Consider the following 24,805-nt stretch of genomic DNA (forward strand, 5'->3'; position numbering starts at 1 on the left):
ATGAGACTCACTCCCACTTAAACTCCCCTGTTAGCAGCCCTGTTTGCGGCTGCGTGTGTTGCATTAAGACGGCTTTAGGACTCCTTTTGCCACTGTACCAGTGCAAACAGACCAAAACAGGGTCCAGAACCTGGCCCCAAGTCTAAAGATGTACGTCTAATACTATGAACCATTTTCTAAACAGTTTTCAGAGTGGTAGCCATGTTAGTCTGTATCAGCAGAAACAACGAGGAGTTCTTCTGGCACCTTAGAGACTAACAAATTTATTTGGGCATAAGCTTCGGTGGGCTAGAAACCACTTCATCAGATGCATGGAGTGGAAAATACAGGAGCAGGTATAAATATATGAAAGGATGGGGGTGCTTTACCAAGTGTTAGGTCAGTCTAATGAGATGAAATCAATTAACAGCGGGATACCAAGGGAGGAAAAATAACTTTTGAAGTGGTAAGAGAGTGGTCTATTACAGACAGTTGACAAGAAGGTGTGAGTAACAGTAGGGAGAAATTAGTTTTGGGGAAATTAGGTTTAGGTTTTGTAATGACTCAACCACTCCCAGTCTTTATTCAGGCCTAATCTGATGGTATCCAGTTTGCAAATTAATTCCAGTTCTGCTGCTTCCAGGTGAAATTGCATTACATTTCCAGATTTACATTACCAATCATCAATACCACCTTAGTTTAATTGGCTTGCTTTCCAACTTACTCCTCTGCAGTACGGCTTCTGTCTACTAGTAACTGTGCATATTAGGGATCTAAGCTTATATCTTCACTCCAATGTTCTGCAAGTTCTCACAGCCAGCTCCTCCTCACTTCCTACAAGGAGCAGCTGCAACAAGACTCCTCATTACCCTTCATCCATTACCCGACATCGAGAGAGGGTAACTTCTCCGCACTCACCCACAGAGGTGGTGGGGTGAGAAGGTGATCATCCCCTTTGGAATGCAACATATTGTATCTCTCTGGGAAGTGATACTCACTGGATTCCATCATGATCATTACTGTAGTATCCACTAATAGTGGAGTAAAACTTTACTGCAACTGGCGTGAAACCTCACTATAATATTAGTGGACATCCTTAGAAAAGCACTGAGACAACTTGCAACTTTTACTTCACTATAACCACATTCACTACATAAAATGACTTTCATATCAAACTACTCAGCATACTTCGAAAAACTGCTCCTTGTGTTACCATGCAGTGTCCAGGCTCAAAGCACTTCCATTTAATCAAACAGGCCAGCATTCTGTTAATCCGTAGCAACCAAGCTGCATAGTCTGAAGGTAGAACATATACATGGATTTCCAATTTTTGTTGGTGTTTGACTCCACCTTTAAACTGAATTGTACATATCTTAGTTCCTAATAAATTCCTTGTTAACTATGTCTCTTACAACAGCAAATCACATCAGCTGGACTGAGGATTACCAACGACAGCCTTGCTCTTAAAACCAAGGAATTGGTATTAAACTAGTCTAGGACAGTGGTGCTCAACCTTTCCAGACTACTGTATCCCTTTTCAGGAGTCTGATTTGTCTTGCGTACCCCCGAGTTTCACCTCACTTAAAAACGACTTGCTTACAAAATCAGACATAAAAATACAAAAGTGCCACAGCACACTATTACTGAAAAATTGCTTACTTTCTCATTTTTACCATATAATTATAAAATAGATAAACTGGAATATAAATTCACCTCTACCCCAATATAACGCGACCCGATATAACACGAATTCGGAAATGACGCGGTAAAGCAGCGCTCCGGGGGGCGGGGCTGCGCGCTCCGGCGGATCAAAGCAAGTTTGATATAATGCGGTTTCACCTATAACGCGGTAAGATTTTTTGGCTCCCAAGGACAGCGTTATATCGGGGTAGAGGTGTATTGTACTTACATTTCATTGTATAGTATAAAGAGCCGTATAAACAAGTCATTGTCTGTATGAAATTTTAGTTTTTACTGCTTTGCTAGTGTTTTTTATGCAGCCTGTTGTAAAACTAGACAAATATCTAGATGAGTTGATGTACCCCCTGGAAGGCCTCTGCACACCCCCACAGAACATGTCCTCCTGTTCTAGGGACAGAATTATTGAGCTGCTGAGGCGTGAACCTGAACTCATGTGAACTGTCCACTGAGCACTTAGGAACCTGGTTAATTCTCCCCGGTGTATGTCACCTAGGGAGAAGGACTGGCTAGTTTTTGATGGGCATGCAGATGCACAGCATCAGTTTCTGACCATTATAAATTGGAGTATGTCATCTTGCACAGAGTGAATTCTTGCCCCCTTCCTACAGGAAATCCTCTCTTGTGCTCCCTTTTGCATTCCTGATGCAACCCACGTTGTGCTGGTGCTGTTCCCAACCTCTTCCTTAAACAAAGAAGCAGTACGGGAGAGACAGTTCACTTCAGGGAGAACTGACATGGCCCTAGCAAGTGGAGGAAGTTGGGGAAAACAAGGGGATGGTGCCACAGCCAAAAGGGAAACAAGGGGTGTGTAAAGTTCACAGTGATTGTTTAGGAAGCAATCATAGCACATATTTCATATAACAGAACCACCAAAATGAGAACGTCAAATCTGAACCCAATTGAATTTTGGATTATTAGATTCAGATCTCCAAACCTAAATCAATCCCTAAGATTTAAGTTGCATCTTAGATTAAATCAAAGAAACAAACAGTTCCCATTTTCCAGCTCCAGTTGGGTTACAGTCATAATCTCATGAGATCAGCTGCTTGTATGATAGTTCAGCCCCAGATAGTGGAAATTTTGGGGGAAAAGGTGACTTCATGAGATTTTCATCAATTAAGATAGAGGAAATATCCAATAATTTGGGCCAAAATTTCATTAAGACAGTTATGGGATTTTGAAATCAAATCCAAACTCTGATTCAGCCTCAAATCTCAAACCTTATATTTACACTTTATCCCACTGCCACTCATCTCTAGATACGAAATTCAGTGCATATTTCCACTACAACTTCTTGTACAGAAAATCCCTGTTGGCAAGCCACTGAAGTACTAAGACATGTCACTGCAAAAGACCTTGGCATTTTGAGGCACAAGTGTCCATATACACTTCCAGCTGGTTTATATTTGGATATTTACACTCAGATAATAATTGAAAATCTTTAATTTCCAATTCCTTGTGCCCTAGAATGTATAATTCCAAGGCTGCAGAGATAAAAGGGATGAGTGACAATATAAATAAGTATAGAATTACTTGGACCATGATTATAAGCAGTAACAGTAAATATTTATATTATGGTAGCACCCAAAGGCCACAATACAGAATAGGGCCCTATTGTGCTGGGGGCTGTACAAAGATGTGAGAGAATTCTTGTCATGAAAGGTATACAATCTAAAGACTACTGATGGTTTTGCCATCTTCCTACCAATAGCAAGTAGCTAATAATTTGTAATGATAAAAAATTAGTCACAAAGTACAGTAATATTTTATAATACACTGAACTGTGTTGTAAAATTAAAACTAAAAATGTTGTAGCTGAACTGAAATAAGATATCTGAGAATTTTATTGTTCTCCTTGTACATAAAAAATTTGGTTTAATGGTTCCTGCACTTATTGATGGGACCTAGTGTGTTCGAAATATTGGATAGTTTAAAGTCATTATTTCCTTTAATGTCCCAAATTGGTTGGCTACAAATGCTTTATGTGGATTATTAATGCATCTCCTGTTGGCATTTTGCCTTTCACCATTTGTCTTTGAGATCTTACTCCAAATTCAAACTTTGCTGGATTCCAGCAACTTAAAAGTTCCAAATAGCATTAGCCCTTATTCCATAGATAGGCCCTCCTTGAGTAAATCCTTCAAGCACATGCTTAAGTCCATTCATATTTGCCAAAAGATTTTAATCACATGCTTAAAATTAGGTGCAAGCTTATGTGCTTTGCTGAATTGGGGCCATAGTCCTTATGCTAGTTATATCTTGCTGGATAAGAACAACAAATCTTTACAGCAATTGAAAGGGAGTGTGGACCTCACCCTTACTTTTTGATTGGTAAGCCTAAATTAGCTGGGAGGATCATTTGGAATCTTTTGATTTGTGAATTTTTGCACTGGTGTTTTTTTCTTTATGTACATTATTATGCACATGCGCTCAAATGATTCAACACATTTATAAGTCTTCATTGTATATACACTACTGCATAAAAAATGAAACGAGATTTTACATACCTCATGGTGCCTGGATTCCTCCCAGTTACTATCGTGGGTCAGAGATAAGGTTGTTACTGGAATATAGTATGTCAATTTTCATTTTTTTAAATTAACTTACAAATGAGGAATTGGAATCTTTAGAATTGTAATCAGCTCTGACTGCAGAATCAGGAACTTGGTAGGTAACTTTTTTTACATGTACAACCTAAAACTTACATTTAACATAATGTTTTGGTTTGATTTGTTATTAAGCTTTCTAGATAATTAAAAAGGTTGATGGCACTCAACAAGAGTGGATATTTATTTTCCACTTAAATAAATGTCAGTGGTGACACTAAATGGCACAATTGAGTTAACGTATATTACCCTAAATAGATCACAAAATCTGTTTTCATTCCTTTTTTTCCCCCAATGAAATTATTCTGTGAAAATACCAAAGTTAATGATGACTTTATTGTAGACATTTGATAAATCATTTCCAGTATTGCTTTAGCTGCCCGCTTCATTATAACATTCACACAAAATGATGATTTCATCTTCCAGCCATACACGCTGGACTATAGGAAAAGAAGTTTTATAAGATATTGTTAGTATTTTTCTGTTCAATTTTCATCAAGTCGTTAGCACTTTAAGAAACTAACAGATAGTTCAGAGGTGAAATTACTATCCTAAAAAACATCTCCATGTTGAAACAGGGAGGCAGCAACATTCCTTCCAGATGTGCAATAAGAAGAGAGAGTCACACTATTCCCTGAGGATGTAAGAACTCTTAGAATTTCAAAGGCTGGTGCCAAGAAGCCTCGCCAGATTCACTCCACAAAAATGTTTGATGAATTACTTTGGTGAGCATCAACTTTGCAGATAAATAACTAAAAGTAGACTAGTTTATGTCTCAGTGGAGGAGGATAATTTTCCCTTTTGTTTTGGGAACTTGAAGCATGAAGAATGTTATTGACCATTCTACCTTTCACTGAGCTAACAACATTTTACTAAGAATCTGTTGCTTTCTAAATTTCCTTTCAGTATGAGTCCATAAATTTAGACAGAAAGAGACAGCATCTCCACAAAACTTCTTATGCAATAGCACGGCAAACAATTGATTTGTAAATTGTCTGAGTCTCTACAGTAGGTGGAAATTATTGCTATGCAATGCAAAATGCATGGCCAACTCATAAATCAACCGGATGGAAAGTTCAGCCATGGAAGGAAGGAAGACCTTGTAGGTAAGTCACAGGACAGGGACACAGGAGATGGAAGTTCAATTCCTGACTCTGCCACAGACTTCTTGTGTGACCTCGAGCAAGTCCTTAATCTCTCTGTGCCTCAGTTCCCCAACTGCAATGGGAAAAATACCATTTCCTTTTTCCTACCCTTCGTCTGTGTTATCAATTTAGACAGTAAAATATTCAGGGCAAGGACTGTCTCTTACTCTAAGTTTGTACAGCGACTAGCCCAACGGGGCCTCAAAGTAGCGGCAATACAAATAAATAAATAATGGCAATAAGTAGCCTGAAAATAAATAAAACATGCATAATATTTTTAAAAATCAACTCTTTGATAAGTTTTATCAAAGGGATATCTTCAAAATAAAGCTGGAGTTCTGAGTAAGGCCACACAAGATTGTTCTTTGTCTAGAACCTTAGCTACAAAAGCAATCTCTTCATTTTCTTGGGCACTTGGGAATCTGGGAAAAGTTAACCTTCACTTTGTTACCCAAGGTTCCTACATGCAATAATGCATGTCCCTAAGGGAAAAAAGACCATAGCAGGGAAACATTTTTCTTTTTGACAGACATGTTGAAAGGACAGGTTGAGAGAGAGCTTTCAGGATTGCTACAGGAATTGGCTAGTAGTCACTAGAGTTCATTTCTTGCTTCCAAAGTGATCAAAGATGATTTCTTATTGAATAAAACCAAAACAATTATAACTGCTTAGAAAAGATTTCAGTATTGCAATATCATCTATGAAAGAGACAGGCGCAATTTATGATGGCGGTTAATCTGAATGTGAAGTATTGCTCCAAATGCAGTTTTTAATTACTTTGCTCCCCACCCTCCAATCTCCTAAACATTTTCTGGAACTCTGATTGCCTCAAAACAAATAAAATCTTGTGTACAAGAAATTATTTTGGCAAAAAGCACAAGGGCGTATTATCACATTTTTTTACTGGCACAAAATCTAAGAAAAGCCTCAAGGTGCAAATGATCTGCAGTCTTTTAACATCATGGTTATTTATTTTTATGGGTGCTCATTATTACTCCTTACCCTAAATTATAGGTACATTCGTAGCTCCATTTTCCGGTGTTCTGCAAGCTCTGTAATAGTGTGGTATGTTTTTTTTTGTTTTGGTTTGGTTTTTTTTATAAAGATTTCCAAATCATCCTCCATACTCCGTCAATCAAAAATGCAATGTAACATCTACTAGTTGTTACAGTGGTCAGAGACAGCAAACTGCGGGGCACCACAATTTGGACCTCTGATAAGGACCTTTGCTCAAGACTGGGATAAATGCCATAGTCTGGGTAGCATTTGTTATAAAAACATGTTTTGCAATATCTTAAACAATGTCTTTGCATACAAACTGATATGCACTGAATTAGTGTTTAAATACCACAGATCCTATTTTATTATGGATTACGTACTGAACTAGTTCTGTCAAGTTTAGAACAGTATGACATAATTTTGAGTAAATCTAAGCACATGCATCTTTTTCCATGGAAACAGTATTACAAATATGCCCATTTCTCCTGTCTCAGAAAATTTCCATGAATATTTTGATAAACAGCTGTTACACTATAGTAGTTTATAGCCATAATAGCATGAGCTTCAGCAAAGAAATGACACCGCATCAGAAGCGATCACATAATTATTTTTGTGAACAACTCAGAGAAGTACGCTGTGGATCATTTCAATTTGGGGGTTTACTGGACAGAAAAAAAAACAACAACAACAAAAATCCCTTGTGCTTCAATGAAAAAGCCCTTGTATTGCTCATTATCTGCCCTCTATAGCTGAGGTGGGCTGCCTCTCCCTCTCCCTGCAACATCTTAAGGAGCACAATGGGTTTGAAATGTTTAACTGATCGGTATGCTCCTCCCCTGGGAAATGCATTTTGTAATTATTCAAAAATGAAAGGTGACAGTGTAAGGAAAGGGTGCCCCTTTATTTAAAAAATAAAAACATTTTTATACTGTGGGGGAACCACATGTTTAGGGGGAAATTATTTATTAAAAGGAAAATGAAATATCAATAGAAAATGTGATATAGCTGGGATTTTAAAAGGAGTCTATGGGGACTAAGACACATAACTCCCTTAGGCTCCTTTGAAAAATTGCAGGCTATATGACATACACAGAGAAGTTAGCTAAAAACGAATATTTTTGCTGGAAGGTTGCAATGTAACAACTTTATTTCCTAGAATTCAGAACCCTAAACATACAAGAACTCAAAACAGAGGGAGACAAAGAAGACTGTTCCCTAAAGCAGAGATCCAAAACTCAACCCACCTTGCTCTATGCTGATCACTGAGAACACAGATCACACTCTTGCCTACATAGCATGCTAGCCTGCAAGCAGGTCTTGGAAAACCCTAATGTGAGGGTCTGCAGAGACTAGAACCTGAGTCTGCAGGATGGCCGACACACCGCTGTGCTGCTACGCAGAAACCATGATAGGGTTCTCTGCATTATCATCTCCATGGGGTCTATATAAACACCACAGAGAGTGCCACCTTAGAAAGCAGGACTAATAGCTTCCCTCATGGCCCCTAATTGGTCCAGGTGCCCTATTTAAGCCCAGAAAGAGTTCCAGGAAGTGTCAATGAAACAAGGGAGACTCCTTTCACCAACTGTATGATCCACCTGCCTCTCAGCTTCCTCTTGGACTCCTGACCCTGGCTCTGACTCCTAGTTCCTGATTCCAGCTCTGACCCACTGTGCTGCTCCTAGCTTCTCATCCCACTAGAGATGACTACCCAAAGCCCTGGTTGTGACACGTTAAGCTAGAAAGGGATAGCTTGCAATTTTAACAGTTTTGTATACACTGCACATTCAAGATCCCCTGGCACTTCTCACAAGAATAAAGGGGTTCTCTCATGAGTTCTCAGCCAAAGCTCAACTTGGTTAATTTCAGTCTGTCTAAATTGCATCTGTGGTTTCTTTCATTGTTTATTTGTTTTTACATCTTGTGGAGGACCTCAAATTGGCAGTCGAGATTGGGAGATGGCATGGAGCCCAGCTGAGGTGTTCATTTGATCCCATGGGAAAGTGAGAGTTTTGAAAGACTTCAGACACACACACACACACACACACACACACACACACACCACCTCTGGGAGCTAGGAGAAGGCAATTCCTAAGTTTCATGTGAAACACATGAGATTCTAAATGGGGTTCTGTAGAGAGATTTCATTTTTCCTCACAGTGAATACAATACATGTTCATTATCACCTAAGAAGTGTATGTATCTGAAATGGACATTTTTATCACTTAAATGACAGGAAGGGTAATTTTGTGATTAAGGCACTCGGGTGTTTTGGATTCAATTCCCTGCTATGCCACACTTTCTGTGTGGCCCTTGAGCAAGTCACTTAATCTGTCTGTGCCTCAGTTTCCCTTCTGTAAAATGAGACTAATAATGTTTCCTTTCTCCTACACACTGTTTAATTTTTCTATTAAGACTGTAAACACTATGGGGCAAGAAATATCTCTGTGCGGACAGCAACTAGCACAACAGGGCTTGTAAGAGCTACTACTACTACTACTAAGGAGATCTAGACCGAAAAGTAAAATCTATTTTCCTTCAAAATGTGATAATTTAAAGCCCTCAAGTATTGTATTGTGAAATCATATTGCTCTCTTTATTGACCTTTGCATCACAGTGGTTGCCAAAAAAAACAACAAAAAACAAAAAACAAAAAAAACCTCAGCATTTGCCAGTGGTAACCACACCGTGGTCAATGGGACGCTATAGTATTCCCGATACTTCAAAAAAGAAATAGTGGTGGTCACTACTGACATTATAATGGGGATCACTGTATCGCTGACATAATGTTATAAACTAAAACAAATCAAAATGTGGCAAACTCTACAGTAACCCCAGTAGTGAGGAGTGAGTTTGTTTGTTCCTTGTTTCTTGCACACTTATGCTAGAATATTATGGCTGTGAAACAAGAAAGGAAACATGGAGATGAGGCTCTGACAATGCTAATGTAACCAAGTTCTCCCTAGATAATGCCAGGGTCAATGAAGCATAGGATGTGTGTTATTGTACCCCAGGTACTGAGATAGATTTTGCTAGGCACAATGGGGTAAAGTAAGGACAGGGAAAGAGCCTCATCCCAGGAACAGGATTACAAAGTCTTTCTCCACCAGATACAAAAACTGGAGCCGGCAGGTGCCAGATCCTTTGTTAATTGTGCCCCAAGGCTCCAAACCTCCCTGCCTTATGACATTAGATCAAGCTCCTTTCTTTCCATGTATTCAAAATTCCCATTATCTCAAGCTTTTGGACTCTGCAGATTATTGCCCTGTAAGGGCCTGGAGATGCTCTGCATAAAAGATACTTTATAAATGCAGATTTCTTTGTTAATCGGAATCTCCTCGCTTTTTACATCATAGCAATGGAAGCTCTTTTAGCCTTTTTTGCTTTTTTGTTTGTTTATTTTGTACACAAAGGCAACAGAATACATACGAGAAAAACAAATTTTTAAAAAATTAACCGATTTGGGCATTTGTATGTCATGTGACAGACAAAAGAAAACCTAGGGGGACACTTTAAATCATTTAGAAAGGTTTGTAATCACTCCAAAGCATCTCCAAATTTAGCGAGTGCAGCCCTCCTCTTCCCTAAGTCATGAAAGAAATCTGTGGGACTGAACCCACAGTTCTGTGCATTAACCACAAGACCATTCTTCATCTATAATTGCTTTTGTGCTATGAAGAGATTGTGCCCAATCCCACTATTTTAGGGTTCTCATAAGGCGTTAAAGTCACATGAAGAAAGGGTAAAAACCAAGAATTGACTAATGAATTATTTGAGAGAGAGCTGATTTGTCTAAATATTGTAATTGTCTAGAAGACAAAAGATTTGTCCATATTTCATCTCCAAGCACACATTCTCATTGTTCATAGACTGAAGGAAGTCTGACAACCATCTTGAGATGTCAGATTTATAAGTGTCTTTTCAATGACATATTTCAAAGCATTTGATCATTGACATTGTAATACAATCTATCAAGCACTTCTTTTTTTATTCCCTTTTCCTTTTCTTTTTAAAAACACTAATCATCAAACTATTTTTAATTAGTGGTGCATGAATCTGAGCAAGCTGTTTTTAAGGTATTTCCAGCCTGGCCCCAAACCGGTAAAAATTGGAAATCTCAAAAATAGATCTCATGGTGGAATTTCTAAACAGATTTCTCTCTTAAGAGATGCTAATAAGTTTGGATGCGCTCCAGAGAGGATGCAGCCATAAATATCACTTTGTGCTGTTGGATCTTAGGAGTTATGGGTAAACTCAGCCAATATTTGGATGACAGATCATTAAGGAACACCTATGGACTGTAAGGAGTTGTACTAATGTTTTAATAAGAAGCAATCTTCCATCAAAGTCAGTACTGAGCCAGTATTGTAATAGGGTGGTATGGAGCATTTTGCCACTTAAAGGGACATTTTTTGAGGTGAGATATAAAGCTGAAGTCTTGTCCAGCTGTGACAATTAAAGATTAAACTCAAATAATTACATTCTGTTTATATACGGTGAGATTTTCAAAATCACTGAGCTCTGACCTAAGTCTGCTCCCATTCCAGTCAATGCTGAGTGTTCCTGAAAATCCCCCTCATAATGACCCAATTTGGTGGTAGGGGATATTGCTACAGAATATATTGCAGTGAAACAGAGTATTAGTGATGGAATCTCTCTACATAACCTATTACACACACAGAGAAAGTCTGATACAGCTGATTTTCCCCCCTAGGGTATGTTCCTCACCAGCTCGATAGACAACAGCTATTAAGCAGAAATATATCTAGACAGCCAACTAATAATGAGAACATATTACACGTATACAGCACTTATCACCCTCAAGGATTTTAAAGTGATATATACAGGAATTAACCTATTTCTGGGGTGAGATGCAGCAACAGCTTAACAATGCACAACAACATTGCCTCAACTTTATATATTGCCATATATATTTCAACATTATGTTACTCTATGTGTGGAGATTTGAAGTTTCATATATCCAGTCACATGTGTATGGCTTAAACACTTGCACTTAGTTGCTTTTAAGCATGGAGATGTCTATCATGTACATAGATTTTTCTCCAATATTTTGTGCAAGTTTAACTACAGCCATAGGGGAAAACAGACTAGAAATTCCCCAAAGTATTAACTTAGATGCTTCCAAACACAGTATTTCAAACCTTCAGATCAGAAAAATCATTGCATGAACTGATTGAAAAAGTCTTTTATATTAAACTTATTAAATCTGGGGATCTGAAAGAGAACAGAAATCCAGTGGCCTTTTAACTATGAAATAATGTAATAGTATTTGGAAAAATAACATCTTCAAATCCATAAATCAGTGCTGTCCAAGAAACCTGTAAACGGATATTAAATAACTTATGCTGGAGCGTGAAAAAGAAATAAAGAATACACAAATAACAAAAGTAATCAAAATCTTAAAGTAATCCAAAATGCACTAGCTTCTTGACTTCAAGACTAGAAATATTAATTCTCACCACCCATATTTTATTACATTCTCTCTATTTTGCTTTATATTTCATTCTTCACTCCATCATCATATTTAGAAAAATCTGTGATCAAAGATAAATTTAGTTGTACATTTATGTATCATGATGATTAGACCTTGCTACTGCTACTATTTTTTTCAACAACTTTGAAACAGGGAACCAGTTAAAAGTCAATGTTATAATATCAAATCTGTTTCGATTTTAAACAAATCGTATCACATAAGAGCAAGATGTTCACACAGACTGGAAAGTAGGGTTCAAGACCTGAGTTGTATGGATTGGATCCTGACTGCCCTCACCAACTGCCAACATGCATTGAAAGTGCACAGCACCTGTCAAACTAATTCAGAAACTCTGGCAACCTAGCTAGTTCTCCAAATTTTCAATAGAATAAAACCAAATTCAGCTCTCAGTTACACTGCATCCTGAGCAACTTCTCCATCTTCATGGTAATAATATTAGTTCAGCCTACATGTGGTATTGTAAATTAAACTTCTATGCTATTACTCCAGATTTACAAAGCTGAAACAAAGTAGAAGGTGACTCTGTGGTGCAATATTTTAACTGTGGTTAATATTTTAACTCACTCAAAAGTACATTGACGGAGGGCACATTTTTAGAGGAGCACACAATCATACTATAGCTTCACAATAGAATTTTAGAATAATACTCATAGAAAAGACTGTGTATTTTTAATGTTCCTATCATAGACCTTATTGTAGCCATTCCTTACATGGAATTCCCAGTCAAGGCATTTCTAGTCCCCACCTCAGGCCACTGCAAGACCGTTTCTATGACTCTGTCCACAATCACCTCTAGGAATCTGTCAGCATTTTGTTTTTCATGTACTGTAGCAAACATAACTATATTTTATATGACTTTTCAACAGATATTCCAGTTTGCAATTTACCAAGCTGAACCTCATATTTAACCTCCTGGTGTTCTCTAGTGTTATTTCTCCCTCTCTGAGATTCCCAGCATCACCCAATTGAATGTTATCTGCAAAATTAACATACTATTCTAATTTAGCCTCTTTTTCCAGATGATTAATGAGTCCAGCAACTCCTCTCCCCTATGGCACCAACACCAGTGAGTAGTGTGTAAGGTCAATGAAACTGGAGAACTTACAGAGAAAAAAGCAATTCTTGGAGCCTGATGCCTTCAGTAGCATCACTTTAACGTTCTGATTCCTTTAACTGTGAGACCACTAAATAAAAAAACTCTTATTTTACTATTAAATTAAGCTCATCTTGGTAAAGGGGTTAATTTTTCATAATGTCCTGGTTGGCATGAGAAGGAATGCAAAGCATTGTCATGATTAACAGTTGAGAGAGGAGCTACCCTCTCTCCCCCAATTACATCAAATGCTTAGAGGTTGAGTAGATGTGTACATATCTCCATTTTATTTCATTCTAATTCCCACCTGATATTTTTTATTCTTTGTGTATGTTGAAAAGTATGTTAAAATTACTAAGTATAAAGGGATTTCTGTTCCTGCTTGAAGGCTGGGGGGCTCTGTAGGGGTCTTCAGCAGTCGGTCTGCAAAGAGCCAACCTCCAGCAAGGTGGGTTGAGTTTGCTCCTTTGCCTTAGGGAGCAGCCTGCTTTGTCTCCCTATAGTTTTGGTTCTTGTGTGCAAAGGTTCCTAAGAAATACAAAAGTTGAAAACTTCTAGCAAAAAATACTTGCGTTTAATCTAACTTCTCTGTTTGTGTGCCATGAAAATAATACTTAACATGTCAAATTCCTTACATCAATAATGGCTGGCTTTAGTCCACATTAAATTGCCTTTGACTGGTTTGACTAATCTAGTGTTATATAGTTAAAAAAAATAATATAAACTATATATAAAATTTGTCCTTTTTTCCTGAAGAATTTATCATTCAATAACTCATTTAAAGCCAAGTCATTCAGGTAATTTTTTTTTTTTTTAAGAGAGAGATTCAGGTTCTAGGGCAGTGTGTTGTGTTGATGTGATAGCTTTTTACATCTAGGACATGGATTCAAATTATATTTGGGTCATAATGAAATTACAATGAGTTTAGGGGCCTCATGTTAGTCTCTATTTATTCATGACTAAAACCCATCTCGACTAGCCAGTGCATGTATAGGGAAACTGAGCTACGGACCCGCCTCTCTCTCTCTTCCACTGGGGGTATTGTGTGACACTGGGGCAGTATGATAGGAAAACAAATTTAGGGACTGGAAATGTGCTTGGCCTTTAAGCGAATAGCACAAAGGCTCCTTGTTCCTCTTCCACATTGTGCACCTGTGGAAGGACTGGGCAAAATCAGACCCTTATTTATTAACCTTAAGTTTTTCCATCATCATTATATTTGCGGGTATTCTAATAGAATCACATTACAAAGCTATGTCATTTCAGAAGTAAAGCCTATGGTTCCTTAGCTTTTATAACACAGAGCTTAAACAAATTTACTGAATTTTGCCAGTGCTTCACTATGTGATTTTAGGAGTCTATTTTCCCCAGTGGCACTTAAGTACTAAAATTGCACTGCATTGTATTTTGTTCTCAGCAGGTGGGAGAGTGCATAGTCAATGGGTTATTTTCCATTCTTCATTTCAGTTTTATGCAGCCACAGGTGGGGGGTCTCTCAGGAGGTTGCTTACGTTTACTAGATGCTTTAGAACCACACCTGAGCTTTCTTAAAAGGCACTTACAGAACACACGGATGTTGTCAGTCATGCAGCTCTCAAACCATATAAGGCAGAACAATTGATGACAACTAAAAAAGATCAACTAACCTTCTTACTGTTAAGGCACACAAGACAGCTTCACTTGCTGATACCTAGTGTTTTATCCTTTAAAATCACTGATTAGTCTTGTTGTCCTAGGGACTACAAAGCTAAGGAAGGGTACTAAGATATTTGCCACCATCTATTCTTCTGTCCAGTGAGAATACTAAAGACACACAAATTATTATGAAGCCAAAAGAGGAAAGTTGTTCAACAGTACTAGGTGACATTTGCTTTTGGAGCTTTGATCAGCAAACATATCATTAGATCACAAATACAGTCATTCATTTCCTATAAAATGTTGACAGCTTTCTCCACTCGCATAGGAACAGGCACTGAAACATTACAAAGATACCTCTCTCTTTCCTGAAGGCAGAATTAAACACACACACACACACACACACACACACACACACACAGCATCTTTTTGGCTGCTTCTGGATTGGAAGACATTTACATGTAATAGCAAGATGTGTGTGCCATAAAGAACCAACACGCAAGGGGATAAAATAGTTTTATTGCTCTGATGCAGATGGCTGCCCTTCTGACTGTGCAGGAAATTTATTTTCTTGTTCTTTTTCCTTTTAATTGTAAATAGGCTTCTACATGCATTCACCATGTGGGAATTAGTATTTTGTTTCTAATGACACTCACCCACCCCTCCCCACAGCTGAGAAACACACATTCACTGTGGGACAGCAGGCAGAGGACACATTAGAATCCTACTGGTAAGCATGAAACCAGAATGTGACTCCCACAGAGTATGGAAGCCGAAAATGGAAAAATCCAATTTATTTTAATTTTAAAACAGAATCATGAATAATGTGAAGATGCAGAAGTACTTTTTTGTTTGGGTGGTGGGGAGGAGGAAAGGGCTAAATGTATGGAAGGCCAGATATTCAAAAATGCATGGAATCGGTAAGGCGACAAAAATATGAATACAAATGCTGCACTTCAAAAATCCTGTATTTGTGCATGCAAAGTGAGTACCTGGTTGCTTAATGGTCCATTTGCACAGGCAATTATCCAGTGTTTTAGGATTTTATTTGCCCACCTGTTACACCCAGCTCTGAATATCTGATCTATAGCGAGAGGTCTCATCTATGATAAATATTGAGTCTCTCCTAAAATTATGCTTATGGAAGACTTCAATTTTTTTAAGTGAACCACAATCATATATTACACGATTGCTTTCACTAACATTAGTGCAACAACCTTAAACTTTGTATTTCCTGATTTGGTGCATGGACTATCTTTTGTCATGTGGCAGATTTTGATCGCGCTGTTAACTTTGCACGGCACTTTACTCCAAGAAATCCCAATGCGGTCAATGGGGATATTCATAGGGTAAGGGCTATTCAGTGTGAGTAAAACTATGAAAGTCTGGCCCTGTGTGTTTGTAAATCACCTAGCACACTCTGACTCTGATCTTGACTGAGCCTTCGGGGCAGAATTGTAAAAATGATAATATATTATAAAAGTGCATGTAAATTCCTAATCTTAATATTTCATTAAATAGATTTTGCATTTAAAATACATATTCACATGGTAAAGCATCTTACTTGAGACACCACTATATTAAAAGATTTAATGATACTTCCATTAGAAACCTTTACTTCCAAATGTTCAGAAATTTTAAATGAAGGGGGAAAAAAAAGCACGTTTGCCTGGATTTTAGTACACACCTTAGTGGCAATGTTGGTTTTTGGCCAATTGTGTTAGCTATACACCAGGGCCACTGCTCATTGCATGTGGGGCAAACCCTCCCAACCCCTGGGTTTAGGCTGGCCTGGTGCCAACCTCGACAAGTTGACAGCCCAGTTTTGGAAGGATAGATAGGTCTAGAAGGAAGCAAGGAAACAGACATCAAGAAAATATCAAAAAGTTAGGGGGACAAGCTTCTGTTTTCCCCTTCCTGTGGCTGCACTTACATAACAGTTCTCTTGGAGAAAAACTTTGTTGACGTTTGAGTGTGCAAGAACTACTCATTTTTCAGATGTGCAAGAATCTCCTTGCAAAAATACAACCTCTAGTTTCACAACCTGCTTGTAAGACAAGAGTTCATCCAGCTTATTTTCCCACCTCCATCCCCATTACCTTAAGTGCATGTTTTGCCATTGTTTGGCATAGAGAATTCATATTGACATCAGGGAAAGCTCAGTGCACAGAATAAAGGCAAAACAAGAACTGCACTGCAGATGGGAGATGTGACTTTTGCCATTAACAATTTCAAGACTAACTCTTTCTCTGCATTACAGAACAGTACATACGGTATTAATATAGTTGCATGTGTCTAAGTATAATATTAAAATAGTGTAAAAACCACACCCTGTTTCAAATTCCATTTAAACAAGGGTTACAATCTGTGTGCTGAACATTCATTAATGGTTATGAATCAAAATAGAGAGGAGGACTATAGCAGGTGTGCACATCTAAGAATTTCAATACACTGTAAAACTATGTAGCCAACAGCTTCATCATTTGGCCTTTCTAAGCTTGGAGACAGGCAATTTTTCATGATTTTACCATTTTTGGCCAAATGTAAACTTTTTAATTAAATATCCCACATGATTCCAGATGTTTGTTTATTTGTTCCAACGAGGCTGTAAAAATGCCTGCATGATAAAATTGGAGGACTAGTGCTAAAACAGGCTAGACTAGAGCGCTAACTAAACATGGGAACTCTCAGGAGTATGACTGTACACAGCAGTGCTTGTGCTTTGAAGCCCGTTCCTCTGAGGGAGATGAAATACCATGGTTACAAAAAATAGCATGACTGGACTTGTTTGTTCTAAAAAGGTCATTATTATAGAGCCAAATGGCTGGTTTACTGGCCAATTTTTTTTGATTGCCAATTGTGTACACACTGAATTTCTAAGGCTCCTGCAAACCTAAAGCTAATTTTAATATAGGTTTACTTTGTTGGAGCCAACCTTTCCACAACTTTCTGACATTTTATAGACTTGGTGTTGGGAGACTGAGCATTTTCATGGTTTCTTGATACTTTCATGACAAAATGAGCTATGTCTTGAAAAATCTGAAGCTTTCTGTTCCATTTAAGCTTTTGCAGCCACAGCTATTTCCCCATTATCCATTTTCTCTCTGATCTGATAGGGGTGACTGGCAGCTAGGTTTGTGAGATGGTTGTGGTGAATTTTGGGAAAGTCATGATAAAAACTCAGAAGTTATGGAGATATTGGGGAAACTATAAAGAGGTTCAGGCATGCTTTGAGTAGCCTAATCAGGGAATGTAGAACTTTGCTAAGATAAACCTCTAAATGTAATTTGAAAATAAATGCTGGTATTTTTAAAGTAACCTAAGGATGCTGGTCATCCAGCACTCACTGAATATCTATGAGACTTGGGCACCTGACTCCTTATGCTTCTTTGAAAATCCCAAACAAAAGTTTTAAATCTTATTCTTGAAATTTTAGGTACTTAACTACTTCTCTTCCCCTCTTACACAGTCTTCTTCAAGGCCTAAGATCTTTATCCATCACAAAAGCTACCACAGAGCTATTTCCTCCTTCTGGTCAGCCTGCTCAACAACACACGAACAGTTTTCTCCTGCCCATGGATTCAGAACTTCTGATTCAAACCAAGCAATGCAGATGGGATTCACAAAATAAAAAAATATTTTTTTATTTAAAAAGTATTAACTCAACTTTTCCGAACCTCAGAAAAGGTTTTATGCTCATTTTGAGCAAAGCTTGGAGTCAGTTTACATAAAATTTCAAGCTCGTTCACCAATCCCTAGTTCCACATGACTGGTTGCTCCCATCAATGTAATACACAAGATAGTGGAACGTTTTTATGCTGAAGTTTTAATCTACAGTATCCTGATTCAATTCCAACATTCCCTTGAAGCACAGAAAAGAAATTGTTGACTCTGTAAGTGACAAGAACATGAATCCAATGACCCCCAAAATGTATTTCTTGAACCATATTAGTCAGAGTCAAAATCAAAACCAACTGCAATTTATTCCACTTTTGGTAAAGTCTCTGTGCTTTACAGCAAAATACATGGACAATGAAACAGACTCTCACCACTTAACAAGTAAGGCAAATTTGTCCCACTAAAGGCCACTGCTATTCCAGAGCAGTCTCCATTCCAGTGGCAGCTGCGACAGTGATGGCAGCAGTGTCAACCTCATTACTCTGTGCCTTTTCATGAGATCCCCAGTAATAAGCCACTCCTTGGCACAGGGACTAGTGGCTCACTCTTCCTACATGAACATCAACTGCAGCAGCAGGAATCATCCAATGGTAGCCTGTTAAATGACCCACCTTCCTTGGAAAAGTCCCTCTTGAGCAGCAACAGCAAAAGCACAAGAAGTTCCTGTTCCCCCCTACAACACAGAGTTCCCTAATCTCCTGAAGCCATCTTCTCACCTTATCCGCATTGCAGGGACTTAGGTTGTTTTGACACTCTCTAATGGAGCTAAGTACCATTGCCACTGCCACCAATTGACCCCTTTTAATTTATTTTGCTAAATCCCTGCCACCAAGTTAGTCTAACCATGCCTCCCACTCTTCACTCCACCCTCACCTCTCCATTCCTTCTCACCATCACCTTCTCTCCCACCCCTTCCTGTGTGTTCGTGTACCCTTCCACATCCTCTTTAACATCCAGCATCTAAATTCCAAACCTAGCCAACCGTGACACTAGCATACCAGGTGCCAGCTCATGCCAAGACCCAGGCCTCAATTAACACTGACAAATGCATAGCTGGAAACCAGTCCAGCTTACCTGAGGGTTAGTTTAGTTAAAACAGATACTAGCATTTTAAGAATGTGTTTAGACTTTATGGGATGCTTGTAGAATACTGCATTTATTAATCCTACTTATAACTTCTGTATCCCATGTTATAATGTGATGTTTAAATGTTTGCTCTGTAACTATAAAGATGTTTGCTAAGAGTGTAAATTCCCCACAGTCAGGAGAGAAGCATTACCAAGTGTGAAATACCAGTTCACCAGAAGAGGTGTTATGTCCTCCCCAGCGACAGGAATTAGACAAGCCATTGTGGACGGATTTCATTGATTGCTTCCCCTGCAACCCTGAAGAGGGTACATGCTCAATCCCTCATCCCATCACAGATTGAATGCTGGGGGACGGGATCTAAACCAACTGTCATAGAGAACTTATTTTTTTGCTGCTTGACCTCTGAGGGGTGAGGATTTCTAAGCATATGCAAGGAGTTCCCAGCTGTTTTGCCTGACAGTAATCTGAATATTATTGTGATTTTTTGTGTACAGCAACCATCTATCACAAAGTCAAGCTTGGCTGGGTGGCAAGATAGACTGGAATGCCAAGGGGACTGTCTGTGACTCCATGGTACAACTGTTATAGCACTTTAGGAGTTCACACTTGTTACTGGGTTGGTGAAATCAAATAATAAACATACAACCAATTTGTAGTTTTTGCCCTGCTTCTTGATAGCCTGACCTGAGGTTGACACTCACAATCACAAGCCTCTCTAGACAGCATGCCACCAACCAAAACACCAGAACCATCAAGCAACAGCAGCAGTAGATTCATATGGCTATGATGTAGCCATAGTGGCATGTAGAATGGATTTCCATCCTGAATGGTCCTTTGCAATTCTTCCTTCAGCAGGAGTCAGCATGGTAAAATTTAGGTTTCTTAAATTCCTCCAATTCACATCTTCCAACCTCATTCATGATCAGCCTTTTGTTCTACTTCCTTTGACCTCAGCTCTAAAACCTTCTGTAAAAGTATCTTCTTCTGCACGTTGGACATAACCATCAGTCCCATCACCTTGTTCTCAACTGGTGCAACGCTGCAACTCACCAGAACCATCAGGATGTGTATGTAATAAACTCTGTGCATGGTAGCGCAGACAGGACTTTCACCTTGAACTGCTTATTCCAGTCTTGTTATCAATAGTGCTAACAATAGAGTGGGAGATAATTCTGGATCCTAATGCAACTTGCTGTTGGGAAGTATTTCCTGATATTCAACATAAAATTTCACAGTGACCTTGCTCCAAAACATGATCATTTTGACTGCTGCTGCCCCCTCGCCCAATTCTGAGTTGTGGTTATTTCACTTATACTATACTAGCTAATCATTATTTCTATATTCGTGGGGTCTTGTTGCCACTTTGACCAGTAACTTGTGACATGCTGCTTCACTCTATATTGCATTACCAACTGGAACATATGACCCAATGCAAAAACCAGAAATGCTGGATTCTCTATGAAGTGCCTTGCTTGCTTTCATACAAGCCAACATAGCAAACTTCTCTCTATCTTCATAATATCTCTGCCTGGCATGGAACTTCCACATATTTTATCCACTTAAACTTCCCTCTTATTCATCTCTTTTTGACTTATTAAATGAGTTAAAGCCAATACTCCCTATTTATAGTTTCTGTTAAAATTTATTTTATGATCCCTCAGGTTAACTAAATGATAAAAACTACCCACAGATATTTTTTTGGATGGCACGCATTAAGCTGCTTCATACAGAGATACAGAAGAAATCAATTGCTAAGCATAAAGTGTAGTTCACATTAAGGAGACTGCAAACTATAACTAATTATGATAAGTTGCTATGTAAATTATTCTCTGACATTCCGAGCAATCAATTTAAAACTTAAAATAAGCCTCTGGCTGGAAAATGGGATGAGCACCTAACAACTGTGTCAATAATAATAACGGAGAAGATTCTAATGATAATATAAACAGGATAATTATCTTTCCGGAAGTAAGTTTTCATGCAAACTGATTTCCTTCTCTTTTTTATGTCTTTGATTTAAGAAGAGTGTGACTTTTCAGTGTTATTTGTATATCCCTAGAAAGTCTTCAAAAATGAACACCCTTATACTTTAACATTTATTATAAAGGAATACTTTAAAGTCAATTTTATGTCTCTTACCATTTTAGAAAATGTTTAAGACATCATTTTATAATCTAGGCCCCAATCTTTAAGACATTTATGCATGTGCTTAACTTTATTCATACAAATAGTCCCACTTACAGTCAAATGGCTTGAAAATACTTATTTTTAAAATAAGCTTCCATTGGACTAGAGAGAGTTACCAGTGGAAGGTATTTTTTGGGTTGCCGATCATCCCATTTTACACTGTTATACTCCCTCTAGCCCAACAGAAGCTTATTTTAAAAACTGGATTTTTCTGAAGAACCTAGAAAACGTTTTCCTCTAATGCTGAACTCACTTTTGTCATTCATGCCTTCATCTCTTCTAGGATAAATTATTGTAATTTGTTTTTAATTAAGTTTCCCTTGAAATTGATCAAGAAACTGCAACAGTTGCAGAATGAGACTGCCTGACTCTTCCTTGATACAGCTGCCAGGGAATCAATAACACCTACCCCTCTGTGATCTGCTCTGGTTGTTGGTGAGACAATACATTTAATTAAAGGTCTTACTGATGGAATAACCATTAATAATCTAGGTCCAAGGTGACACTGTCCTATAGTCCTGTTAATTACACACTTTAAAAATCTAGATTACTGACGTTAGTAATCTAGACCTACCCTATGTTTCCTGTGCTCTCCCTCCAAAGCTACTTCTGCCCATTCCCAAGGTTTCATCTAGCTCAGGTCCCAGACAAACTTGTTGGTTCAGTAACCTCATAGCGGTAACTCCCTTCCTGAATAATCCACAGGAGCCTCTCTAGCGCTCTTCATGGTTCAGTGCAAAGGGTTTCTTTTCAAGTCAGCTCATCTGACCAGGTATAAATTATAACTTTTTCGCTGCCCCTTCTGTAGTCAAAGTGGAAGCTTCCTTCTGAGCCCAGTTTTAATTTAGCTATTGTTGTTGTTAACCTTTGTAAAGTACCCAGGTACCTGTGGATAGATGCTATGTAAGTATATTTTTAAAATAAATACATATGCAATGAAGGTAGTAAATCTTTCTTCAGAACATAGATACTGGCATGTCTGGATGGCATGATGATTGCAAGACAGTCAAAGGGACTGCTAAATTTCCAGTAACAAGAGATGCTTCACCTCCTAGAGGAAGCCCTAATATTTGTGAATGGATTTTGAATGCTTTATCCTTTTCTACACACTTCCTGTGCTTTAAAAAAAATAATGAAACTCAACATTCTGAGAATGGGGCACAACATAATGACCACAAAGAGAATGACTCCATGACCACTAGTCAATTATAGTGCTTGACTGGACTCATTTCCAGAGTTCCCTATTCCAGTTTCATTCAGTGGAAGCCTTCTCAAAAACATGTATGTGTCTTGGTAGAACATTTCCCACTAAATTCTGTCTCCAGGCGGGAATTGATGACTGACACCATCCTTTGTATGTTGTCCTTTCCCATGTCATTATTAATGTCTGCCAATACATGCACATGAAGTGCTTTCTGCTGTCAGAGTTGAAAACAAATCATAGAAGGTATAACATTTCATTAGAAGCAAGGATCATTATATGGACTGCTGTGACCCTGGGAATCCCTTCAGTGCCAACTGGCAGAGATTCCACCATACTGCAACTCACATCAGGCCTGACACACTTATTACTTCCAACACACTATTGTCATATTATGTATCTAAAAGGTCTCACATACGATATCATATATAAACTGGAAATATGCTGGTACTGAAAATGATTACGTAATGTATGTTCAGGTTGTGCACAAAGAGTTATATATGTGTGCTGGAAATATGTTCTTAAAATGTTTTTGGAAGGCAGTGCGTACAACAAGCCTGCCCTACATAAAGGAATATGTATTTACCTGCCTGACTGGCTTGATTACAGGAGGGGGGGGGGACAATGAAAGTACATTTTCATATAAGGTAAACAAATCAATCAAGCTAACAAGCAGCAGAGAAGACAGTTCAGCGATCATGCCAGGGACAGAATCTGCACCTCAGGAAGCCTTCCTGGCTCTTGAGGCACAGACAATGGAGTTTGGGTAATATTAAAACATTTTAGTTATCCATCACATAGAGGACATAAGGAACAGCACCCTCTGAGCCTGTGAATGGTGGATTCTCTTGGCCTGAAGGGCAGGAACTGCTGATAACGGGCTGTGGGTGAGAAACTGTTTTAGGCAAAGATAAAACTTGTTAGAATTAAATTTTACGCATTAGAAACCATATTTTGTTTTGTTTTGTCTTGTCTTGTCTGTAACCATATCTGTCTCTTTTCCTCTTGCTTAGTCTCACTTATAGCTCTGTTCTTTGTTAATAAACGTATTCTTGTTTTACTATAAACTACCTCAGTGCTATCTTATTGATGTAAAGTGAGAATTTTCAGTTACACTGACAAGTTGGTGTGTGCTCTGTCTCTTTGGAGGCAGTGAACTTAATTTCTGTAAGTCTCCAGTGAGAGGACACTACAGAGAGACGTCTCTGGGGAATTGGATTTTTTCCCAGAGGCAAGATGGCTTGGTCCAATAAAAGATATTACCTCACCCACTTTGTCTCTCTAATATCCTGGGACCAACATGGCTACAACTACACTGCATAGTTCTTATTATATTAATTTAAAAAAACTATTTTAGGATCTCTTATGTGATCTAATTTAGCTAAAGATGTGGAACAGGAAGGTAGTAGGGTCTTCACACATGAAACCCTCTTGAAGGATTCTGCTAACAATTAACCTTTTATACCTGTGTGTTTAAAGAAAAAGTATTTCTGTTACTCAGAACATAAACATAATTTTTTCTTTGTGTATTTTCTTCATGCCCACACAACATAGCAAAAATCTGAAGTTTGGCACAGCATAAAGAGTGGAATTTTTAAAAAGGGGAATGCCACCAAATTTGGGGGCTTTTAGTTTACCAGATAATTTTCACTAGTTTAAAAAGAACTGCAAACGTTTTACACAACTCTGAGTTATTTGGAATATGTATTAATTAATATTTAATACAGGTTTGGAAGTGACATATGTGTAAACAAAGGTATTGAGAAATAAATTAGTCTAATGTAGCTGAATAACTAACCTGAGGAGCTTGAAAACACAGTGTAGGAAACAAAAATCAATCATGAGGCTGGAGTATAGAGTTAATACTTTTGAAAGTTAGTCCAACAGGAGTGTTTTAGGATGGCAGAGTAGGGGTGCTAAGCTTTTCTGTTGAGTCACTTTGTTATGAGATGTTTAAAATCCTATATGGACAGTACT

General features: G+C 38.2%; 1 protein-coding gene across 1 annotated transcript in view; it reads right to left on the reverse strand.

Annotated features, from left to right (window-relative positions):
- LRMDA (leucine rich melanocyte differentiation associated) overlaps positions 1 to 24,805 on the reverse strand; it is a 931,481-nt gene that overhangs the window by 110,057 nt on the left and 796,619 nt on the right. The window lies entirely within an intron of this gene.

This window comes from Terrapene carolina, unplaced genomic scaffold (genome assembly GCF_002925995.2).
Source record: "Terrapene carolina triunguis isolate 2854851 unplaced genomic scaffold, T_m_triunguis-2.0 Scaffold147, whole genome shotgun sequence".
Classification (NCBI taxonomy): domain Eukaryota; kingdom Metazoa; phylum Chordata; order Testudines; family Emydidae; genus Terrapene; species Terrapene triunguis.